The 22,321-nt window shown below is 46.7% G+C and overlaps 1 long non-coding RNA gene across 6 annotated transcripts in view; it reads right to left on the reverse strand.

Moving 5' to 3' along the window:
• Nucleotides 1-12,546: 12,546 nt before the first annotated feature.
• Nucleotides 12,547-22,321, reverse strand: part of LOC118523911 (uncharacterized) — a 43,676-nt gene continuing 33,901 nt past the window's right edge. For 4 of the 6 annotated variants that reach the window (XR_013441846.1, XR_013441843.1, XR_013441842.1 and 1 more), the window contains 2 exons: nucleotides 22,225-22,318; nucleotides 12,547-12,855 (listed from right to left, as the gene is read on the reverse strand). This is a non-coding gene — a long non-coding RNA (uncharacterized LOC118523911). The other 2 variants (XR_013441844.1, XR_013441845.1) reach the window with 2 other exon arrangements.

Raw genomic sequence — 22,321 nt, forward strand, 5'->3', positions numbered from 1 at the left:
CAGTGAGGGACATAAAGGCTACCAGAATGGGGACACTTCAGAGCAGAGCGGGGGGGGGGGGGGGCAGAGGCTGGGACCAATGTTCCATTTCCTGTGCGACAGGCCCCCTCTAACTTAGTCAGACCTGATGTAACTCCTCCTTCCCTACCGCCGGGGTTGGGGCGGGTGGAAATACATTTCTCCTTTCAAATTTACTTGTTATAATCTTTACCTCAAGAGGCAAAAGAAAATTATAGCCAAGCCCACACACCAATGGGCTGTCCTGGGATGGAAAACATCAAACAACTCTTCTGCACTTTGGATTTTGATCCCCAGTAAAACTTTCCACTCGTAGCCAATATTGACTTCTCATCACCATCCAGGTCAATAAAGCTTAATGAATCTTGATGTGACCTGCTCTTTCTCTACTCCTTTTACTCAACACTGCCGGCCACACCCAGGCGTATGCATTTCCATTCAGCCTCTTTCCAGCTAATTAATTAGAGCATTTTCCTCCTGTCCTTTGAAACACAGATGGTAGTAGCACTCAGATGTCAATCTGGGGGCCTTGTTGTTCTGGCAGTCATGGAAATGTCTGCTTTTGGCAGGCCCTAGGGGCACTTGGCAGAAGCTCCCATGTTGCTTCAGTTCCAGGTAGATCATGTGGTTTGCTTAAGGCGCTTCTGGCCACTGGTAACCGGGAGGGAAGGAAGTCTCTCTAGGCTTACACCCTCCAGCCTGGAGGGCGATTGGTGAAGTTGCCCTGCACTGATTTCACATTCCTCTCCTTCTGCAGATGTATTCCTCTCACCATATTACCTAGTAAATAGCACCCAATCATGCTGGAAGCACCAAGCATTGTGTCCTTTACCTGTGTTATCTCATGTGTTCGTCTGGACAGATCTGTGACACGGTACTACCACAACAATCTCCCTTACTGACCTTGGAGAGGTTAGTTAATTTACCCAAATCCATACCAGCCGTAGCTTGCTGAGTGTGACGTGAAGCAAGTTCTGTCTGACCCCTAAACCCTTGCTCTTAACCTCAGTGGCAAACGGTCTACACCATGTTGCTTCTCATGTTAGCTGGGTTTCCACTAGTCCGAGTTTAAAGATGAGGAAAACGGAGACTCAGGTAAGTAACTTATCCAGGTTCACCCAGCTTATAAGAGGCGACGCCAGGGTTCAATCTCCCCGGTCCAGCTGACTGCAGTACCTAGTTGGTGGGATTGCTTTTTCTGTGCATGCCTTTGTTGATGCTAGCCCCATCCCCACCTCCATTCCCCCCCTATTCCTCTCAATTCTTAGCAAAACATGTCCCTCCCACTCATCCCTGATTCCTGTCTTCTCTTCCCAGGTAAATACTCTCCTTCTGGCTCTACTCAAGTCCTGTCTCCTCCAGGAACCTCGCCAGAAGAGAGGTCCGAAAGTTCTACTTGTCTCAGCTATCCATTTGTCAGGCTTCAATATCACCGTGTGCCGCCATGTGCATTTACAGCCGTGAGCATCAACAGTGGAGATGCCTGAACTCCTGAGCCGGACCACGTACTTCTTTGCACCACTCACTGCATATTGGGCCTGACACTCAGAAAGGGTGAGCACCTGAGGATAGTTAGTTGAAATGGTATCGGCAAGTCCAGCAAATATTTATTTATTTATTTATTTATTTTAGCAAATATTTCTTTAATGTCCACTTTGGGCTAGGCTCTTTCATACATGTCACCTCACTTAAATCCGTTTTAACTGCTCCTACATGCTCGTGGGCTTCTCTCTCGACACAATGCACGAGATTATGGCTTCTGTGTCCTTATGGAGCAAAAACTGGTTTACGTGATTCTTATGAAAAACAAAAGAACGGGGCGCCTGGGTGGCTCGGTCGTTAAGCGTCTGCCTTCGGCTCAGGTCATGATTCCAGGGTCCTGGGATCGAGCCCCGCATCGGGCTCCCTGCTCAGCGGGAGGCCTGCTTCTCCCTCTCCCACTCCCCCTGCTTGTGTTCCTTCTCTTGCTGTGTCTCTCTCTGTCAAATAAATAAATAAAATCTTTTAAAAAAGAAAAAAGAAAAACAAAAGAATGCATTCCCTGAGTTTCAGAAGCAGGCAGCTACATACGCATTGATGCTTAAAGAGGAGTTAGGCAGGATTCCTCGCTTCCAAAATGTCCTTCCCACTGATGGCCATTATGCCATGATAGCTTCATTCTCTTAGACATAATTTTTGTTTCTCTTCTGAGGTCCCTTCTAAAATGAAATGCACCCTGTCCTCACCTCCCCCATGAGTATTAAGCCTTATCAGCAGACATAGCAACAGGGAATCAGGAGGAATTGGACGTGGGACAAGCACTTGAGGATAGGGAATACAGTGTTAATCCTTACCATGGCTCAAGATACCCATTAGGATCTGGTCCCTGCCTGCCTCCCTAGCTTTTTCTCTCATCACTCTTGCCTTGGTAATGCTACGATCCTGAAACACTCAACATCCTTCAAACCCTTCATCATTCCTTGCTCTCTTCTGTTTTCTGGCCTTTCAATATACTGTGCCCACTCCTTTGGCTGCCTAACTCCTACTCATCCTCCAAATTCCAGTTCAGACGTCCCTTCCTTCAGGAGGCCTTTCCTACTCATCTCAGTCTGGGCCTGATGCCCCTGCAGTGTATCCCTATGGCTCCCTGTGCTTTCCTCATCATAGCAGGGAATGCACTGTCTTACATGATCGTTTGTTGACCATATACGTGGTTGACTACGAACTCTAAGGCTCAGGTTCCATGTTGGACGTTTCACTCTCCCAGCACCAGACATGCCTGGTGGCATGTACTCAAGGAACATCCATTGAATGAATCACTAAGCGGGGCCTGAATGCACAGATGGGAGTACCGGAGACAGACTTCACTTCTTTCACATGTTGTCAAGGACATGACTTGCTAGAGCTCCACAGAGTTTCCTTAACTCCAGAGAAGACCCTGCTAAAAAGCATACTATGGATCACAAAGGACTCCGAGAATGTGAATAGTTCTGTACAGGCCATTCCCAAGCCTAGATGTACAACTCAGAGCACATGTCATTTTCTTCTGATGGGAGACAATGTGTCCATGTCCCTGGAAGTCTGTGTGCCCACCTCAGAAGCTCTAGACATCACCGTAGGCCACCAACACTGTATTAGCATGAATAGGGGTTCTGGGGTCCTTGGGAAAATTATAAAGGTGATCTTGGAGCCAATGGTCAGATTCCCAATTGTACAAAGATGGGGAAACAAAGACTGTCTTTTAATCCCTGAGACAAGTGCTTAAGAGAAGCCAAGAACTCCGTCAGATGCAGGAGAGTAATGGGGGCCAGGCGCTCTGCCTTGAGTAATGGAGGCGGCACAGGTCTGCTTAATAGCTTTCAGACACATAAGCTCCAGGTCTCTGGGGAGAGAAAGAGAGGAACTCAAAAGAGCAGAGCTCTTTTGAAGAGTCAAAAGAGATATAATTACAAGAAGCCAAGCCTTCCAAGATTGACTGAAAGGCTCACTTCTCTCCATTTGAGGTAATAATCATGGTAATAGTCACAGCTGGCTGTTTCTGAGAGCTTACAAAGTGCTCACTCCTGTTTCTGGAGCTGTGTAAATATGAACCAACTAATCGCCCCCATACCCTGTGATGAGATAGGTCCTATTCTTACTCCCATTTCACAAATGAGGACACTGAGGTACAGATGTGTTAGGTCACTAACCCAGGATTGCACTAGTAAGTGGAGGAGGAGGGATTTGAACCCACACACTCTGGCTTCAGAGCCCACAGGCTTGGCGGAGATTCTTGGCAGGAGTGGAGGGCACTGGTCACCAGTGCAGGTGATGGGAAAGACGATCCAGCGGGACTAAGGCTGGCTGGTGGTGGTTCCCACGTTGTGTTCTCCTATGCAGTACTCGTTAGCATCTTCTGGGCTGTGCGTCTGACACGGGGTCAGGTATTGGGCACATGGTGGTAAGGAGAATCCAGTCCCTGGCCTTGAGAGGCTCTCAGTCCCTGTAATGGCTGCGATGTGGGATTAAGGAGTTAAGGAGGGCACTTGTGATGAGCACTGAGCCTTGTATGGAAGTGTTGAATCACTAAATTCTACTCCTGAAACTAATATTGCACTGTATGTTAACTAGCTGGAATTTAAATAAAAACTTGGAAAAAAATTAAAATGGTGTAAATTTTTATTGACATGGAAAGATATTTAAGACATATTAATAAGTGATAAAATAAGTGATAAAAATAAGTTATATTTATAAAAGTATATATATATAAAACAAATACTGTATATATATATATATATATATATATATATATGTATATATATGTATACATATATATATGCACATAGCTATATACACAGGAAGAAAAAGCCTGGGCAGATATCCATCGGAGTGTTAAATGTTGGTTATTGCAGCTTGTGTCCTCATGGATAATTTTTACTTTGTTTTCTATCTCTATTCTTAGTTTACACACAATGAGCAATCAATGAGTAATCATAAAAGGTCTGAGCAAGTCTCTCGGATGATTTTAAAAGGAGAGAGCCTAACCCTGGGGCTTCATCAACCCCTCCCTACCTTGCAAATAATCTGAAAGGCCCCAAATGATCTGGAATGGGTGACAAGATCATGTCAGGCAGGTCACACACTGCTGATTGGAAGTTGGAGTGGCAGGAAGCTGCCAACTGCAATAAAACCTGCCGTGCTTGGGAGGTTTTTTGGATAATAACATATAGTTCTGACTGCAGGCCTTGCTAATTCTCTCCTTTCTGCCATAGTTCCTGAGTCAATGGCGGCACCATCAGGTGAATGTCCGTGGGACTGGGAGGTGAGCAATCTTGCAGACGGCAGAGATGGTCCAGGTCGGCTCTGATATCCCTCCTACACCTGCCAGTTTTACTTCCTCTCCCCCAGTCTTTTTTCAGCTCAATCAGGGGTGAACCTGGGCTGGGAGCAGATCACTTTACTCACCATTATTTCATTGTCTGCATTTACCTCCTGCCCAAGAGGCCAGCTCACTTTTCCACTGTAAATTATTTATATACAGAAGCTCAGAAAAGATCCTTGATCTTCTCCCAATTCCTTGGGGGTCTTACCTCCAGCCTGTTAACTGTCTCCCTGGGTTGTCTTCCTGGACATCCTCCCTAGCTCTGGGGTCTGTCTTTCCACTACATTTAGGGCTGGAGTTTGGGGGACGGGGAGAACGGAGTCAAGGGTCTAAGTTCCCGAAGAACCAAACCCTTGGGCAATTTAGTAACCTCAAGGCTCCCCTCTCTGGCCAGGATTAGAATGACCTCCACAGTCATGCTGAGCTGCTCTGTCAGAGAGAAGGAGAGGGGAGCTCTTCTCCACTCAGCCCCTTTTCATGCATGCCAACAAGTACCTCCACACACGGATACACAGAGGAATATACCATGTCCAGAAATGACACGCATGCAGCTGTGCAGATACACACGTTCCATATACACATCCTTAGATACACATAGATAGGTACCAACATGTGTTCTCCTAGGCATCCACACTTACTAGTCTACACACGTAGAAAACACTCAGGCATTCGTACGGACACTGGAACGCACACAACCAGATGCAGACACACACAGACACAACTGTGCATTCCGACACGTGCAGACGTCGATCCTTGCACACATATTTAATCACCCAGACACGAGCACACATAAATCTACTACAGGCAAAGAAGAGAGCTGACAGATCATCCCCAGGCAGAGACCATTACCATTCACCCTGACGTGAGGATTGCTTTGTTTTGTAGGAAGTTTTTGTAGAAAGTTGGCTGTGCCTTTGACAAGGAGTTCAGCCCTCTTCTGCCTCCGGCTCCCCGCCAGCGTTCTCCTCCCTGTCCCCCCTGTAGCCCCATTTTCCCTCCATTGCTGTGCCTGGCCAAGGGGAATGCTAATCGCCATGACGGGAACCGTTTCCACCTGTTTACACCCGCTCGCCTCCCCTTAATGCCATTTTCGACTCTACCAAGCAGGGGAGGAGGCCTGCTGTGCAGGCCGTGGCGAGGGGGGTAAGGAATGAGCGAGAGGACAGTTGGAGTGTGAAAGGGACCCGTCGCTAAGTGACTCCTTTCCAACAGCCACACACAAGATGCACATAATTGCTTTTAGCACAGTGGGATGGATAGAGATACAAAAGGTCAAATCAGGGATTTGTCCCATAATATCCTTGCTAAGCAGCAGCGTCAGACGTTGGAAAAGCATATTCATGAATTGAGGTGCCAGAGTGTGGGGTAGGCTTTTCAGAGGCGGCTGTGTGTTCCCTCTTTGAGGTGTGCCTGCCGTGGTGATTGGATTCACACGGAGCAAGTGACTTCTCAATGCTCAACAAAGCTCTGCCTGTGAATTGGACTAAATAGACTACTTGGCAGGCAGCTGAGATAACTATGCTAAGTGAATTTCATAGTTGCTCCCACTCCCCTTATGCCCAAGCCTCCTGGAAAATGCAGGATAAAGGCCAAACTCCTGAGCGTGACATTCAAGGCCCTCCACCCATCTTCCCAGGCACTCCCCAGCATGAATGTTACATGTCCACCCCCCTGGGCCCTTCTCCGATCTCTGAATATATGTGAGCCTTGAGGCTTTGGGGACCCCACCTGTGGCATTCCCCAGAGTGCACTGTCCCCCCACCCTTGCCCATTTGAATGCTATTTGTTATTCAAGCTTGACTCAAGTCCTAATTCCACCAATCCTTTCCTTGTCCCCCACCTAGATGTGACCTTCTTGGAAGGAGGAGGGCAGCAGGATATTAGAGGAAGAATGCAAGTCTGGATCCTGTGATCGGACTTAAATGTGAACAAGCTCACTAGCCCACTGGGGCTGGGGTTTTGAGACCAGTCTGTGAGGTGGGGAGGGAGCAGAAGCAGAATGCAGTTTGGAGGTTCTTGTGATCATGGGGGTGGGGGGGGGAGGGTGGATGGTTTGAACCAGGAAAACAGCAGTGGAGATGGTGAGCAAAGGTTAGATTCTGTTATATTTTGAAGGCAGATCTGAAAGGTATTGTCCAAGGACTGGTTGTGGGTGTTAAAAAAAAGAAAAGTTAAAGTTGATTACGAGATTTTTGGCCTATGTATTAACTGGTAAGCGGCAAGAACAAACTTGGATGGTGGATATTAAGAGTCTAGTTTCGGACATACTTAGGGGCCTCTTACACATCCATATAGAGATGTCGAGACTGAGAAGGACAGGTAGTAAGACAGAAGCAGGTGGGATCCCTGAAGAAAGTATTTCAAGGAGGAAAGCATGAGCAGTCATGTCCAATACCCAGCTGAGAAGCCTAGTGAGATGACCACAAAAGCTGACCATTACATTTCCTGTGTGGAGGCCCTCTGTGACCTTGGCAAACGTGGCCGTGTGAAGTAGTAGACACAAAAGCCCGAACCTGAGAGGTTTCAAGAGGGAAGAGTGAATTTTTGAAAAGTTTTGCTATAACGGGAAGTCAGTCAGTGGTGGAGTACTGGGATCAAAACTGAATTGTTCAGGGCTCCTGGATGGCTCAGTCGGTTAAGCGTCTGCCTTCGGCTCAGGTCATGATCCCAGGGTCCTGGGATCGAGCCCCGCATCGGGCTCCCTGCTCGGCGGGAGGCCTGCTTCTCCCTCTCCCACTCCCCCTGCTTGTGTTCCCTCTCTCGCTGTGTCTCTCTCTGTCAAATAAATAAATAAAATCTTTAAAAAAACTTTTCTATGGGAAAAATAGTGTCTTCAAGACACATTTGACCACACCTTCTACTTCCTTCTGTTCTTCTTACCCAGAGACAGACAACGTTTCAGGGTTTCGCCAGAATAAAGTGCAGTGTTGAGCTCTCAGTGACTGAAGGAATCCCCCCACCCCAAGTTTCTCTGAAAACCAGGGAATGCTTTCTTATTTAAAGCCCAGTCCCTGGGACTCTGGCCACCTCCACCTCTCTCCTTCCCAGCATCATGGCCAATTTGTCATTCTTTCTAAATTTCTCAATTTCACCCATGAAGGCAGGGGGACCTTTTTCAAGAGAGTCATAGATTTTCCAGTAAGTAGTACTGGCAGATCACAGTTTTTCCAGCAACTGAAAAAGATATATAAATTATTTAAAAATTTAATGTTCTTCTCCATAGGAAAAAAAAAATATCTGGCATATCAACTGCAGAGATGTTAAGTGCATTTTAGTTCTCAGAAAATACACCGTGTGTCAGGTACATAATTTCATTTAGCCTATTGTGCGGAGCAAGCTATTGTGAGGGGGTCTGTCATGTCTCCATTATTCCCAACCCCTATTGGGGTTTAATCACATTCAGGGCTATTTGCAACTATGGTTTCCCATTTCAAATGACATTACGTTAAAATTAAGCCTATAACTTATACTTTGGGATTTAATATGCAACGTTTTCCATCAGCATATTATACTGGTTAAGTTGCTTTTGAGCAATGTAAAGGAAAAATAAAATAAAAATATCCAACTTAGTGTGAGAACTTGAGAACCACTCATTTTGTAATTTTCCTGAAGGTCATGTCCAGTAGGGAAATACCTGGAAGGGCCACTCATCTTCCATTGGCGGTGTGGCTGGAACCCCGTCAATCTCATACCAATGTCTGTGAAAAGGTCAACTGCCCCTCTCGAGGCAATGAGTGTTTGTTTCTTTTTAAGATTTTATTTTATTTTTAACTGTATTATTATTATTTTATTGTTAAGGAATCCAGTTCTATGACTGTCGTGAAATAGAGCCCAGGCTGGGTTAACAGTCGTGAGTCTTAGAGGTAACTACACCGGACTCTAGACTTTCTGGTTATAAGCACTGGCTTCTCTCTCTACCTCAGCTGAAAACCCAAACTCATGAGGCCTCAATCCCTGACTCCCTATTCCCAGAAGATGCCAAAGCCAACTACGTAGGAGGCTTTTTCAGAGGAGAAGACGACTTTGCTGTCCTTTTTGAGGCAGGCAGCAACCCCAAACCATGGACGGGCTGGGACCTGGTTAAAGATTTTATCTTTAAGTAATCTCCCCACCCACTGTGGGGCTCAAACTCACAACCCAAGACCAAGAGTCACACACTCCACCAACTGAGCCAGCCAGGGGCCCCAAGGCAATGAGTCTTTTTGAAATAATGGTTTGGGCTGGCTCCTGGGCTCCCCGTGGTCTCTGACTTCCCCGTGGTCTCTGACTTCACATAGAGCTGCCAGTGAGAATTGCACAGGTTGGGAATGGGGCCTCCTGGAGTTGTGCAGTGCACAACCTACATAACTATGGTTCTGCTTCAGGGAGCTTACATGGGTAGAAGAAGAGAATGGCGGAGTACAAATAGCTGGGAGTTTCTTCAACAGTGGTCCTGCCTTTATGGACATTGAGTCCCTCTCTGCTCCATTCCAATGGAGAGGGCTAAGGGCACTAAATGTGCCACTGCCACCATACGGTTCAAAAAGATGGTCATATTGATGGCTGGGTCTGTAACCATGATGCACAAAACCCCCCCCCCCCAAAAAAAAACCCCAGAAACAAAACAAAACAACAACAAACCACAATACAACTGTAAGTTTGCTCTACTTCTATGTGCTCAGAAAAATGGCTCCCAGGTCTCTACACAGGAAGCACCATAATCTCATGGTAGCCAGAGAACCCATGTCCTGCACACCCCCGGCTAAGGCTGAACCACTAGCTCCCACTGCTAATGAGGCACCACAACACCCAGGCATTCAGGAGCCCCTTCTGTCACTTCTCTTGTCCTCCCCCCCAGGCTCCTTGGGTTTTTCCTATACTTCTGCCCTCTGCTGAACGCTGGATTCAGTGTAGACAGCACTCAGTTCCTTGAGGTCCCTGAGGAGATTCTGGGTCTGTCAGAGAGAAACATCTACAAGGTAATGGCGTTCTCTTGTGAATCAGTTGTATGTTACCAAAAACCCTTACTATGGACTGAATAAGTGTGTCTTTCCCAAATTTACATGTGGAAACCCAAATCCCCAATGTGATGGTATTTGGAGATGGGGCCTTTGGGAGGCAGTTATGGTTAGATTAGGTCATGAGGGTGGGACTTCATGATGGAATTAATGCCTTTAAAAAAAAAAAAAAGATTTATTTATTAGAGAGAGTGCACAAGCCAGGGGAGCGGCAGGCAGAGGGAGAATCAGGCTCCCCGCTGAGCAGGGAGCCCGATTTCAGGGCTGGATCCCAGGACCCTGGGATCATGACCTGAGCCGAAGGCAGACGCCCAACCGACTGAGCCACCCAGGCACTCCTGGAATTAATGTCTTTATAAGAAGAGTAAGAGACTTGAGATCCCGCTCTCTCCCTGCCATGTGAAGATACAGGGAGAAGGTGGCCATCTGTAAACCAGGAAGCAGGCCCTTACCAAGAACCCAACCATGCTGGCTTCCTGACCTCAGACTTCCTATCTCCAGGACTGTGAGAAATGTGTGTCGTTTAAGCCATCCAGTCTATGGTATTTTGTTACAGAAGCCCAAGCTAAGACAACCCTCTCCCAAGAAGACTGAGAAGAAAGGAAAATCTAACCTGGAAAGTTCTTTCTTCCTCTGATCTGAATCTGACTTCTAGCAGGTTTAGGTCCTAGTTTTGCCCTGAGGAACAATATGTATGTGATTCACACTCTCCTACCTTCAGCCTTCACCTTCTGAAGCTCATTGTCATGGTTCTCTTCAGTATTTTCTTCCACAAGCTGAATTTCCCTAGTGTCTCCTCTGTATGGCCTGGTTTCCAGAAGCTTCCCACCATAGTTAGCTTGTTGCTCTGTGTTGATGTGCTTTACAAAACGTAGGGCCTAGAAATGACCATCCACCTAGACACGGTTACATAGGAGCAGTCTCTATTTATTTTCATGTGCATGTTAGAATTTTGACATAAGGTAGTTAGGGGATATTTAAAGTGCTTTAAGAATTGGCTTTTGAAAAATAGACTAGATTGGTACATAGACCAAAAAAAAAAAAAGGCTGTATTTGAGCTATTACTCTATGGTATGTGTTTTGAAGTGACCTACATGGCTACATTGGGTAATACCTACTAGAAGATCTGAGCAGTCCCGTGTGACCTTTGGCAGGTCCTTTCTCCCATTTTGGGTCTTGATAACTTCATCAGGGAAATGGGGTGTTAAGTGGTGGTATCTAAGCTTTTCGTGGTTTGTTCTTCTTTCTTAGGGGCCCAAGTGTTTCCCAATAGTGAAGTGCAACCACCCAGCTCTGCTGCCCACAGACACACGGTTGGAGCTGCAGGACCAGATTCTCTGCCATCTCTCCTTGGAGTGAGAAATGTGGTGAGACAGGGGGGTAGGTGGAGGGAAGGGGCGGGGGCTAATCCTGAGTCCAGGACCAAGAGACCAAGGTTTATTCTTAGCTCCTTCATCTGAGCCAGACTAAGTTGGAAATTAGGGCAGAGGGAAAAGCCCCTTTCCCCACTTCCCTTCTTGTATGTCTGTGCCAAGGCAGGAGACACTCACTACGGGTGATGGTCTCCTCGCTACGTGTACTCCTATTGGGGTGTCTCTCTTCTCCCCAGTATGTCTACTCACACTGGCATTTACGGGAGGAGAGGGAAGGTCTCCAGCAGTGCAAGGAAGGCGTGGCCTCCCTGTGCCACAACCACCTGTGGCCACACGCCCAGGAGAGCTGAGTCTCAGTTTTAGCTTCCTCCATGCATCCCGGCCCCTCCACCCATAACGTGACCCAGAATTTCCACTCTACAGAGTGAATTACCTATAGTCAGTCCTCATAAGACCAAATCCTACCATGTCAATGTGACTCTGGAAGGAGAGAGGAGCTGCCTTGTTTTTCACCGCTACCCCTTCAATGGTCTCTGACCCCAAGGTGTTCTGTGTCTGCTGAGCTGACTTTGCTTCAGTGTTTTAGCTTCTCATTGACACTTCCACAGCCAGCCCCGTGCCCTGCCTCCTTCCCTCCCATGTCCTCCATCTCCAGGTGGGGAGCCTTTACTCAATCTTCTCTGGTCTAATCTAATCGCCCACAAGCAGCCTCTTCTGCTGCTTTCTCTCTCTGACAGACTTGATTTGTCTTGATGTGTCAGCCTTTGGGCCGCTGAGGCCGTGCTGACCTCTTTGAGGAGCTTAGCTTTTGTGGTGCCCAGGAACCCACTCTCCCGAGGGCTCTATCACCCTGTTCTTCATCACAGCGGATGATGGGTTTTTCTAAAAAGGACCTGGGAGGGGCGCCTGGGTGGCTCAGTTGGTTCAGTGTCTGCCTTCTGCTGGGGTCATGGTCCCAGGGTCCTGGGATCGAGCCCCGCATTGGGCTACCTGCTCAGCGGGGAGTCTGCTTCTCCCTCTCCCTCTGCTTGTCACTCCCCCTGCTGTGTGCGCTCTCTCTCTCTATTAAATAAATAAATAAATAAATAAATAAATAAATAAATAAAATCTTTAAAAAATATAAAAAAATAAAGAAGACCTGGGAGGGCAGCCCACACCATGACTAAAGCTGTCGACATCTCTCCTTTCTAAGGAGGCCTTTCTTTCTTTCTCCCTCCCACCTACCCGGCAAGGGCCAGGGGCCAGGGGCCAGAGGTGGACACTTCAGCTGCCATCGTATCAATTAGACAACAGTTCTTTAGACACTGGACATGCTGACAAAAGGGGCAAAACATTACGTATCGTATCATGTTTATTATATTTTAATCCTATCCTATCATATCATCATATTTGTAATCATTTGCTAGGGCTGCCATAACAAAATACCACTGAGTGGCTGGATTAAATAACAGAAATTTATTTGCTCACGGTTCCAGAGACAGGAAGTCCAAGATCAAGGTGCCCGCAGAGTTGGTTTCCTCTGAAGTCTCTCTCTCCTTGGCTCGCAGGTGGCCTCTTTGCTGCCCCTTCACATGGTTGTTCCTCTGTGCACACATCCCTGGTGTCTCCCCGTGTGTCCAAATCTCCCCTTCCAATAAGGACACCAGTCAGATTGGATTAGGGCTCACCCTAACAGCCTTGATTACCTCTTTAAAGATCCTATCTCCAAATGAAGCCACATTCTGAGGTACTAGGGGGTAGGCCTTCAATGTATGGTTTTGGGGGACACAACTCATCCCCTAACAATATTTTTTCCCAATCCCATCATCGACTTGTGCTGAGATCATAGCAAAAAGAACTGTCTCAAATTGCAGCGTGGGAGGTTTTCGCTAGATGTAAGAAAGGTTCAGGCATAACCCAAATTCAGATCCTGGGGTGGAATCTCACCTGGGGTGAGGAAGAAGGAGTAAAGGTAAAGGCGGGCATCCCAGAAAATACACATTCCCATCCATTTGGGATCCTTTTTAGAATTAGGTTAAACGAAATGATTTTTCAGTCCCGACATTCATTCATTCATTCAATCATTTCATTTAGCAAACATCCACTGAGGCCCTCACGGTGTGCCAGACACCAGGAATCCAGAAGCAAACCCATGAAGGTTCTTGCCCCCCAAAAGGAGGATTTATGTGTACTGATATCTAAACCCTGAACAGGATGGGAGGAGGGCAGGGGCAGCCAAAAGAAGTGTCAAGAATACTATGAGGCTTGCACAATAATGAAACCACAGACCTCAGCCCAGGATCAGCACAGGCTTGTGTATTTCCTTGCTGGCGCTCAGCAGTTCCCACACTCAGAGCAGCACCCTCTATTTGAGAGAAGCTTGCAAAAAGCATCACCTCCCTGGGTTTGGGAGGTCTGAAGGACCTCGCACTTTGAGCCAGCCCAGGGGAAGCTGGAGACGTTTCTAAGCCCCGCACCTAGGGCCGGCAGGTAGGAGGGGGGCGTGGCTGGCCCTGTAGTGGAGTCACTGTAGCCACAAGCCAGGAGGTTTGGGATCCAGTGAGCCCGGACCCTGAGCCTACTATAGCTGCAGTCAGGCAGGCATTCCCAAACCAGACCCCTCTTCCCCTTGCTCCTCACCAAAGCTGAGTCAAACCCACCCTGGGGAGCCCACCAGGTCCCTGGGATCTACTGGAGTGTGAGTGGCAGCCGGACACAGAGGCAGGGCTGCCCGTGCCAGACACATCAATCCACAAGGTACCAGACGCCTCTATCTTGAAGGTAAGCCTGCCATCTAGTGTCCAAGTCTGAGAGGCGCAGGGGCAAGCAAGCTCTCCTTGCCCTGCTGGCCGCGCTCAGCCTGCGGCTTCTGCTTTGGCCACCCTCCATGAAGGCACACCACTTTGCTTTCAGGGTGGATTTGATTTTTTGGAAACAGCTAAAAGTCACTCTAAGCCAAACGGTTACTGATGGGAATACAAAGAAATAACACAGATTTTCCTCTGGGGTTTGTAACCATCTAAAGGCAAGTGATTATTTTGAAGAATGTATGCATTTTCAGTGAATGTCTTGAGATTAAAAGTCTCATTATTTTATTATTTATTTATTTATTTAATTGATTTATTTGACAGAGAGAGAGACAGCGAGAGAGGGAACACAAGCAGGGGGAGTGGGAGAGGGAGAAGCAGGCTTCCCGCTGAGCACGGAGCCCGATGCGGGGCTCGATCCCAGAACCCCGGGATCATGACCTGAGCCAAAGGCAGCCGCTTAACCGACTGAGCCACCCAGGTGCCCAAAAGTCTCATTATTTTAAAGCCAATAATGTGTACCATGGAATCCGACTAAAGCACATCTTTAGGGAAAATTTAAAATACATCTCCCCCCCTTCCCTCCGAAATGAGTGCTGGTGCAGCTTTTTCCATGCAGGCCCATGTTTTTGTAAGAAAGGAAGAACGGTTTCTTTGATTTAGTCAGCTGCTGAGCAGGGAGTCATCCATACAGCCTGACAGATGACAGAGCCCAGTCTTCCCTCAAGTGCTGGTCCCTCAGAACTGAGTATTGAACCCAGAGATTGGGTCTTGTTTGTCATGGGGCTTTCTTCAGAAGACTTCAGATCCAGGAAAGGGCTAATGGAGGGACACTAGGCAGGACGTCAGCTGTGTTCTTGTTTCTCAAAGGAGTGTGGAGCTCAGTGCCCAAGCCGGGGTGGCAAAGGGCCTGGAGTCCATCTGAGGACAGAGAGGGATGTGCCAGAAAGCTAAAGCATCAGAGTCTCGGCTATGTGGTCATTGGGATCATTGGTTGAATGGTTGCTGCTTCCCTGAAAAGCAGGAGCCTCAGAGTCCCAGACTGAGCCTGACTGAGGTGGGAAAGGCTAAAGAAAGTCCTCCCCAAATCAGCAAACTTCCTGAGCAGCTCTAAGCTCCTTGTGTCTTAGGAAAAGACTCCTCCTGCAACACTTAGAGCCCTCTTTTCCTGAAGCAAAAGGCAGACCCCTCTCCTAGGACCCTTGCTAACTTCAACATTATCTGAGTACAAAGGGTCACTTCAGTTGGACCAAGCCTGGAATTTAAGCTAGACCATCAGGTGTTGAGGAAGGTGAACTAATTTTTTTTAATATGGAACAAGGTCAGGAAAACAGGGCCCTCACTTGGCCTTGAGTGTCTAGCAACTCCATTATTCCCTTGATTAGCAGTCTGCTGAGCCGGAAGAGTCCCAGCTCATAATCACAGAAAGAATAACAAAGTTTTCAAAAATTACTAATATTCCAAATGAAATAATGGACCTAGGTAGCAATCATCAATGAATGCTAAAATCATCGGGTGAAGGTTAATGGGGAACTCTGCGGGCTGACACTACCTAAACCTAATGATCGATTTTGGCAACATTAAGTGTGAAACATCAAGATATTGTAGGTCTCACAGTAAAAGCACCACCCTATGAAGTATGGGTGCCTAAAAATATTGATCTTGAATCTAATCGAGGCCCTAAATATAACTATCAGTTTACCGGGAATATGGAGGACAGAGGAACATTTTATCTGACTCCACAAGAAAATAATCAAATACAGAACACAGACATTATACAGGACAAATGAGCAGGCTCCTCCCCAAATCAATGGCCAGGATGGACTGCCTCAGAACAAAAGAAACTAAGAGACACAACCATATGCAACATGTGGATTTTGAAAAAGCCAACTGTAAAAAAGGTGTCTGAGATAATTAAGAAATTTGAATATGGACTGGGTTTAGATGATTTTGAGGAATTATTATTAATTTTGTTAGGTAAATGACATTGCGGGATGTAAAAAAGTCTTTTTTTTTTTTTTTTTTAAAGATTTTATTTATTTATTTGACAGAGAGAGACATAGCGAGAGAGGGAACACAAGCAGGGGGAGTAGGAGAGGGAGAAGCAGGCCTCCCCGCGGAGCAGGGAGCCCGATGTGGGGCTCGATCCCAGGACCCTGGGATCACGACCTGAGCCGAAGGCAGATGCTTAATGCCTGAGCCACCCAGGCGCCCCTAAAAAAGTCTTATCAATTAGAGATACAGGGGCATCTGGGTGGCTCAGACGATTAAGCATCTGCCTTTGACTCAGGTCATGGTCCCAGGGTCCTGGGATAGAGCCCCGCATTGAGCCCCACATCGGGCTCCCTGCTCAATGGGGAGTCCACTTCTCCTTTTCTCTCTGCTCTCTTCCAGCTTGTGCTCTCTCTCTGGCTTACTCTCTCTCCGATAAATTAATAAAATCTTAAAAAAATTAGAGATACAAACTGAAATTTTCAGGTGAAAAGACAAGCTATCTAATATTTGCTTAAAATACGCAAGCAGGGGGCGCCTGGGTGGCTCAGTTGGTTAAGCGACTGCCTTCGGCTCAGGTCATGATCCCGGAGTCCCGGGATCGAGTCCCACATCGGGCTCCCTGCTCGGCGGGGAGTCTGCTTCTCCCTCTAACCCTACCCCCTCTTGCGCTCTCTCTCACTCTCTCTCTCTCTCTCAAATAAATAAATAAAAAAAAAATCTTTAAAAAAAAAAAAAATACGCAAGCAGGAAAAAAGGGAAAGACAGATGAAATAAGGATGGCAAAATGTTGATAATTATTGAAGCTGGGTGATGGATATAGGGAGGTCCTTTTATTCCAATTTTGAGTATGTTTAGAAATTACCATAAACACACACACAGTGTGGTGCCCCTGACACCCATGCAGATCCCAGTTTGTATCATATTATGTAAAATATAGCCTCAGTCTGGGTCTGGGGAGAACAAGTAGACTCAGATGGAAGAAGCAAGGAATGCCCTTGGCAAGTTTGGGAGACTGTTCCTTCAGGCATTTTGGATTTGAAAAGATAACTGAAAACAGCAATGAGATAGATAGCACCATATACCTATTAGAATGGCCAAAATCCAGAACACCGACAAAACCAAATGCAAAATGGTAGAGTTAGTCTATGATACTATCATAATGGATACATGTCATTATACGTTTGCCCAAACCCACAGAATGTATAAAACCAAGAATGAATCCTAATGTAAACTATGGACTTTGAGTGATAATGATGTATCAATGTAGACTGATCAGTTGTAACAAGAGTACCACTCTGCTGGGGGAGGCTACGCACCTGTCAAAGCAGGAAGTATATGGGAAATCTCTGTATCTTCCTACCTATTTTGTTGCAAACCTGAAGACTGATCTAAAAAATAAAGTCTAAGGGCACCTGGGTGGCTCAGCTGGTTAAGCATCTGCCTTCAGCTCGGGTTGTGATCCCACGGTCCTTCAATCGAGCCCCGTATGGGGCTCCCTGCTCAGCGGGGAATCTGCTTCTCCCTCTGCCTCTGCCACCCGCCCCTCCCCCACTCATGCTCTCTCTCACTCACTCTCTCTCTCTCAAGTGAATAAATAAAATCTTTAAAAAAATAAAATAACTTTTTAAAAAAGATTTTATCTATTTATTTTGACAGAGAGAGAGACACAGCGAGAGAGAGAACACAAGCAGGGGGAGTGGGAGAGGGAGAAGCAGGCTTCCCGCTGAGCAGGGAGCCCGATGCGGGGCTCGATCCCAGGACGCTGGGATCATGACCTGAGCCGAAGGCAGACGCTTAACGACTGACCCACACAGGCACCCCTGAAATGATCTTTTAAAAGCTACTCCAAAATGGACAGAATTGGGACAAAATAGACTTCTATGTGAGAAGAATCTAAAAGGCTACTACTTCTTGGCAGTGCTGGGAATTGGCTACTAACTAAGCCGAAATAAGCAGCATCTGTCACAGACACACACACAAGGACATCCTCAGGGCACACATCGACAAGTCAGGACAGAGAGGAGCAGATGCACATGTGTGCCAACACACCCATGGAAACTGACTACACACATGGAAACTGACCCTAGCAGAGACCCCAGCACAGCCAGCCCCCTGCACAAATGCCCGCATGCCCCCAGGGCACCGGAACACACCTGCTTCCCAGACACTGCTGAAATAGAAATCCAAAGACAAACGAATGAACTCAGTAGCACCGAACATTAACACGTGGCATACAGAGGCAGAAGGCTTGGCAAATGAAAACCAAACTCTCAAACATCCATCCTACTACTACAGGAACATCTCGATTAACCCGAGGGTAAGTTTAAAGTTGTGTCTCCCCCCCAAAAAAAGCGTCCATAGAAAAAAGACAGCACTGGACTTTGTCGTGCTTCATTCTTCTCACCATACATTCCCTCTAAGAGACCTCGTCTAAACGAAAGCCTCATTCAGTGCGTGTCTGCTAACCACTCCCAATTCTCGGGTCTCTAGCTCTTGCCTCTTTCTCCAGCTGCAGGCTTCTATGTTCAACTGCTATTGAGCATTTCCTCCTTTTTTTAAAAAAATATTTTATTTATTTATTTGACAGAGAGAGACACAGTGAGAGAGGGAACACAAGCAGGGGGAGTGAGGGAGGGAGAAGCAGGCTTCCCGCCGAGCAGGGAGCCCGATGTGGGGCTTGATCCCAGGACCCCGGGATCATGACCTGAGCCGAAGGCAGACGCTTAACGACTGAGCCACCAGGCGCCCCTGAACATTTCCTCTTGGATGTTGTATTGTAGTTAAGGTACAGACTAAGCTTATTTCTCCCTCCTGGAAAAATTCAGAGGTAGACTGCCCAGGGCAAGTGACAGGGCACGGCCACCTTCAACATTTTCATCTCTGAGCCCATGTTGGCTCCTTCAGTGCTGGTGATCTTTCGGCCAGTGGAAAGGGGAAAAGAGGCAGGAGAGGTTCATGCCCAATCCTTCTTTTATTTATTTATTTATTTATTTATTAGAGAGAGAGAGAGAGAAAGAGAGAGCGCATGCATAAGACAGGAAAGGGGCAGAGGGAGAAGGGGAGAGAGAGGGAGAAAAGCAGACTCCCCGCTGAGCGCGGAGCTGGAAACGGGGCTCTATTTCAGGACCCTAAGATCATAACCTGAGTCAAAACCAAGAGTCGGGCGCTTATCCGACTGAGCCCCTATGCCCAATCCTTCTAAGAGCAAGACACACATCACTTCTCACATTCCACAGGCCGGAGTATGGTCATATGGTTACTTTCTGCAAGGGAAGCTGGAAAGTAAAATCATCAGGTGGGGGGCCATGTGCCAGCGACCACTATCCTTGCAGAAGGGCAGAAAGGTATTGGGGGATAATCGGAACCCAGTTACATCCCTTGGATACCTCAAACTCAATATAAATAAGTGTAAACTCATCATGTTCTTTGCCTCTGCTTCCAACGGTGCCTCCTCCAATCCCCAGCTTGACAGATACCCTACCACTTACCCAGCTCCCCAGGTCGGTTTGCTGGATATTGAATTAAATGTTAAATATTGAATTTGAATTTCAGATAAAAAAAGGAATCATTTTTTAGTATCAATATGTCCCAAATATTGCATATATTTTTATCTGCTAAATCCAGCAACCCTACACCCAAGCCAGAAGCCTTAGAGCCACTCTGAATTCCTCCCTCCTTTCCCACTTTCTTTCTTTCTTTCTTTTTTTTTTAAGATTTTATTTATTTGAGAGAGAGATAGAGAGCATGAGTGGGGAGAGAGGCAGACGGAGAGGGAGAAGCAGACTCCCCACTGAGCAGGGAGCCCGGCAAGGAGCTTGATCCCAGGACCCTGAGATCATGACCTGAGCTGAAGGCAGACGCTTAACCGACTGAGCCACCCAGGGACCCCTCCCCTTCTTTTTCCCACTTTCAATTGCCTTCCAAGCCCTGCTGATTCTTTTCTATAATATTTCTCATTCTGTCCCTTCTTCTCCATCTCCACTGTGACTTCCTTGGTTTGGGCCATCACCCCCTCTCTCAAAGACTCCTGTAATTGCCTTCCACTTGGCCTTCCTGTTTCCAGCCTTGCCCCTTCTAATTCATGCTATGCACAATAGGTAAACTGGTCTTTCTAAAACACAAACCTGACCACATCACTCCTCTGCTTAAAATCCTTCCATTGTTCCCCATGGCTTTCAGGATAAACTTCAGACTGATTAGCCAGGCTGATAAAGCCCTTGATCGTTTGATTTCTCTTTCTCCCTTGATAGGCCTGTCCCTAACTTATTATTTTAGGCACATACTTTTGCTCCCAAAGCCCTTGATGCACTGTACTGCAATAGCTGACTTGTCTGTGTGTTTCCCCAAGCACATTATACATTTTCCTTCAGGGCAAGGACTATGTCTTATTCATCTTTATACACTGAGCAATCGGCACTAGTAAACAATTAATCAATGTTTATCGGATGAATTATGGTTCTCCAGCTTGCATTGTTCCTATTCCCATCCCTGTCTGGTTTAACATGTCTTAGTCGGACATTTTCCTCCATTCCAGATGTGGACCTTTCTGTACCAGTCTTAAGCCAGTTAAACCTTTATTCTCACTGAAACTCTCTGAGCTCTGATTTCCACGGCTCAACCACGATGAAAAAGCTTCTTGTCCACTCCATTACGCTCCTACCTAATGGACGTTAGGATAAAGAAATGACACCTTACCGAACGAGGCCCTAGCCAGTGCCCCTCCTGAGCTGAGTTTCAGATCATGATTCCAGCTGACATTGGGCAGCTGTTAGATGAGAGTTTCTCGCCTGCCCTCCCAACCCCCACAATTTGCCCCCAGCCCTTCCTCATCCCCTGGGGCGTAACTTCTCTCTCTCTCTCTCTCTCTTTTTTTTTGTTTTGTTTTGGGCCACAGCAGTGTTTAGCAGGAGCTGGCAGCCATGCCTTGTTTGCGCTGTGATCTAACACCAGCTGACAGGTGGGTTTCGGGGTGTCTCTGGGGCCGTGGCCTGTTTAGTGGATTTACCACTCTAAACTCAATTACAGGAGACTTTCATGTTCCACAGGCAATTCCAGTCCCTTTTTGATAAAAACTCTGGTGAGTAAATAAGTCAGGATGGTGATAGGGGCCTGCCATTTAATATTCATTGAAGTACACATGTTTGGAAATTGGAAGCAGAGTTTAATCCATTTTCATATTTATATCAACATGAAGTTTTAAAAAGGACCCCTCCTTTTCTCCACCAATCTTGTCAATTCCTCCTCTGGAAAGATAAAGATAAACTGGATATAAACTTTTTTTTTTTTAAATTAGAAATATGCAAAGTTGTAATAATTAAAGTGTGAGCTTCAGATCTGTTCATTTTCAACTCAGAACTAATTCTTGCATTTCATTTGAACTCCCGGGAAAGGCAGGTAACAGATAAACCAAAGTCATTGCTGTTTCTGACGGCTAGACTTTTGGATTTGACTTTGCTACGGGAGCTCAGTGAAAAGCAGATGTTGGGAATAGAGAGATCTCAGCTCCAAGATCTTACAATTTAGGGGAAGGTTTCACAGCCATTCCAAGTAATGTAAAAGCACCCCTTTTAAAATAAAGGCAAGGCTCACCAAAAAATAACAAGTGTTCATGCTCACCAATAAAGGTTATAGGACTGTTCAGTGAGGGAGACCCGAAACCTGGGGAGAAGGAGTTAACACAGGGAAGGGGGTGATGTGTTGTTTTGCTGTCCCCCGACTCTACCTTGTTTTTTTTTTTTAATGTGGATGAATGTTTAAGTATGGCGCTGTGGTCAAAGGCATCTCTTTTAATAATGCAACACACAGCTTCCTGAGGGGACAGCCGTTGATTTGGAAACTGAATATGGTGCACTCTAAATTCTCCTCCCCAAGGAAGGCTGACTAACTGATAAGTGCCACGAGCTAGCATGGGGACTCATTCTGTCAAATCAACTTGCTGGAAAGGCCCCATGCAGGATCTGCTCCAGTCTCTGGGAGCTAATGTGAGCAGACACTTGTGACATTAGACAGTGCAGCAGGCCTGGCGTGAAGGAAAAGTTCACCAACCGCCAACAAGGTGGTCTTTAGATGACAAGGACAAAGAAATCAGTGCAAATTTGTTAATGTAACAACTTGGAAAAGTATGCTTTCAAAAAAAAGCCACTCTATGGGGAGAGAGGATCAAAAGGAAGAAAGGCAACAACAGGACTTGGAAGCTTTCTTTGGGCTTTCTGTACCTTTTGTGATATGGCCTTTTCTCCTGGTCCTTTTTCTCTACTGGGGAATCTTCAGTTACATGAGTGAGGCCCACTGCACAAACCACTGCTCCACCTA

The sequence above is a fragment of the Halichoerus grypus genome, chromosome 10 (genome assembly GCF_964656455.1).
Source record: "Halichoerus grypus chromosome 10, mHalGry1.hap1.1, whole genome shotgun sequence".
Lineage (NCBI taxonomy): Eukaryota > Metazoa > Chordata > Mammalia > Carnivora > Phocidae > Halichoerus > Halichoerus grypus.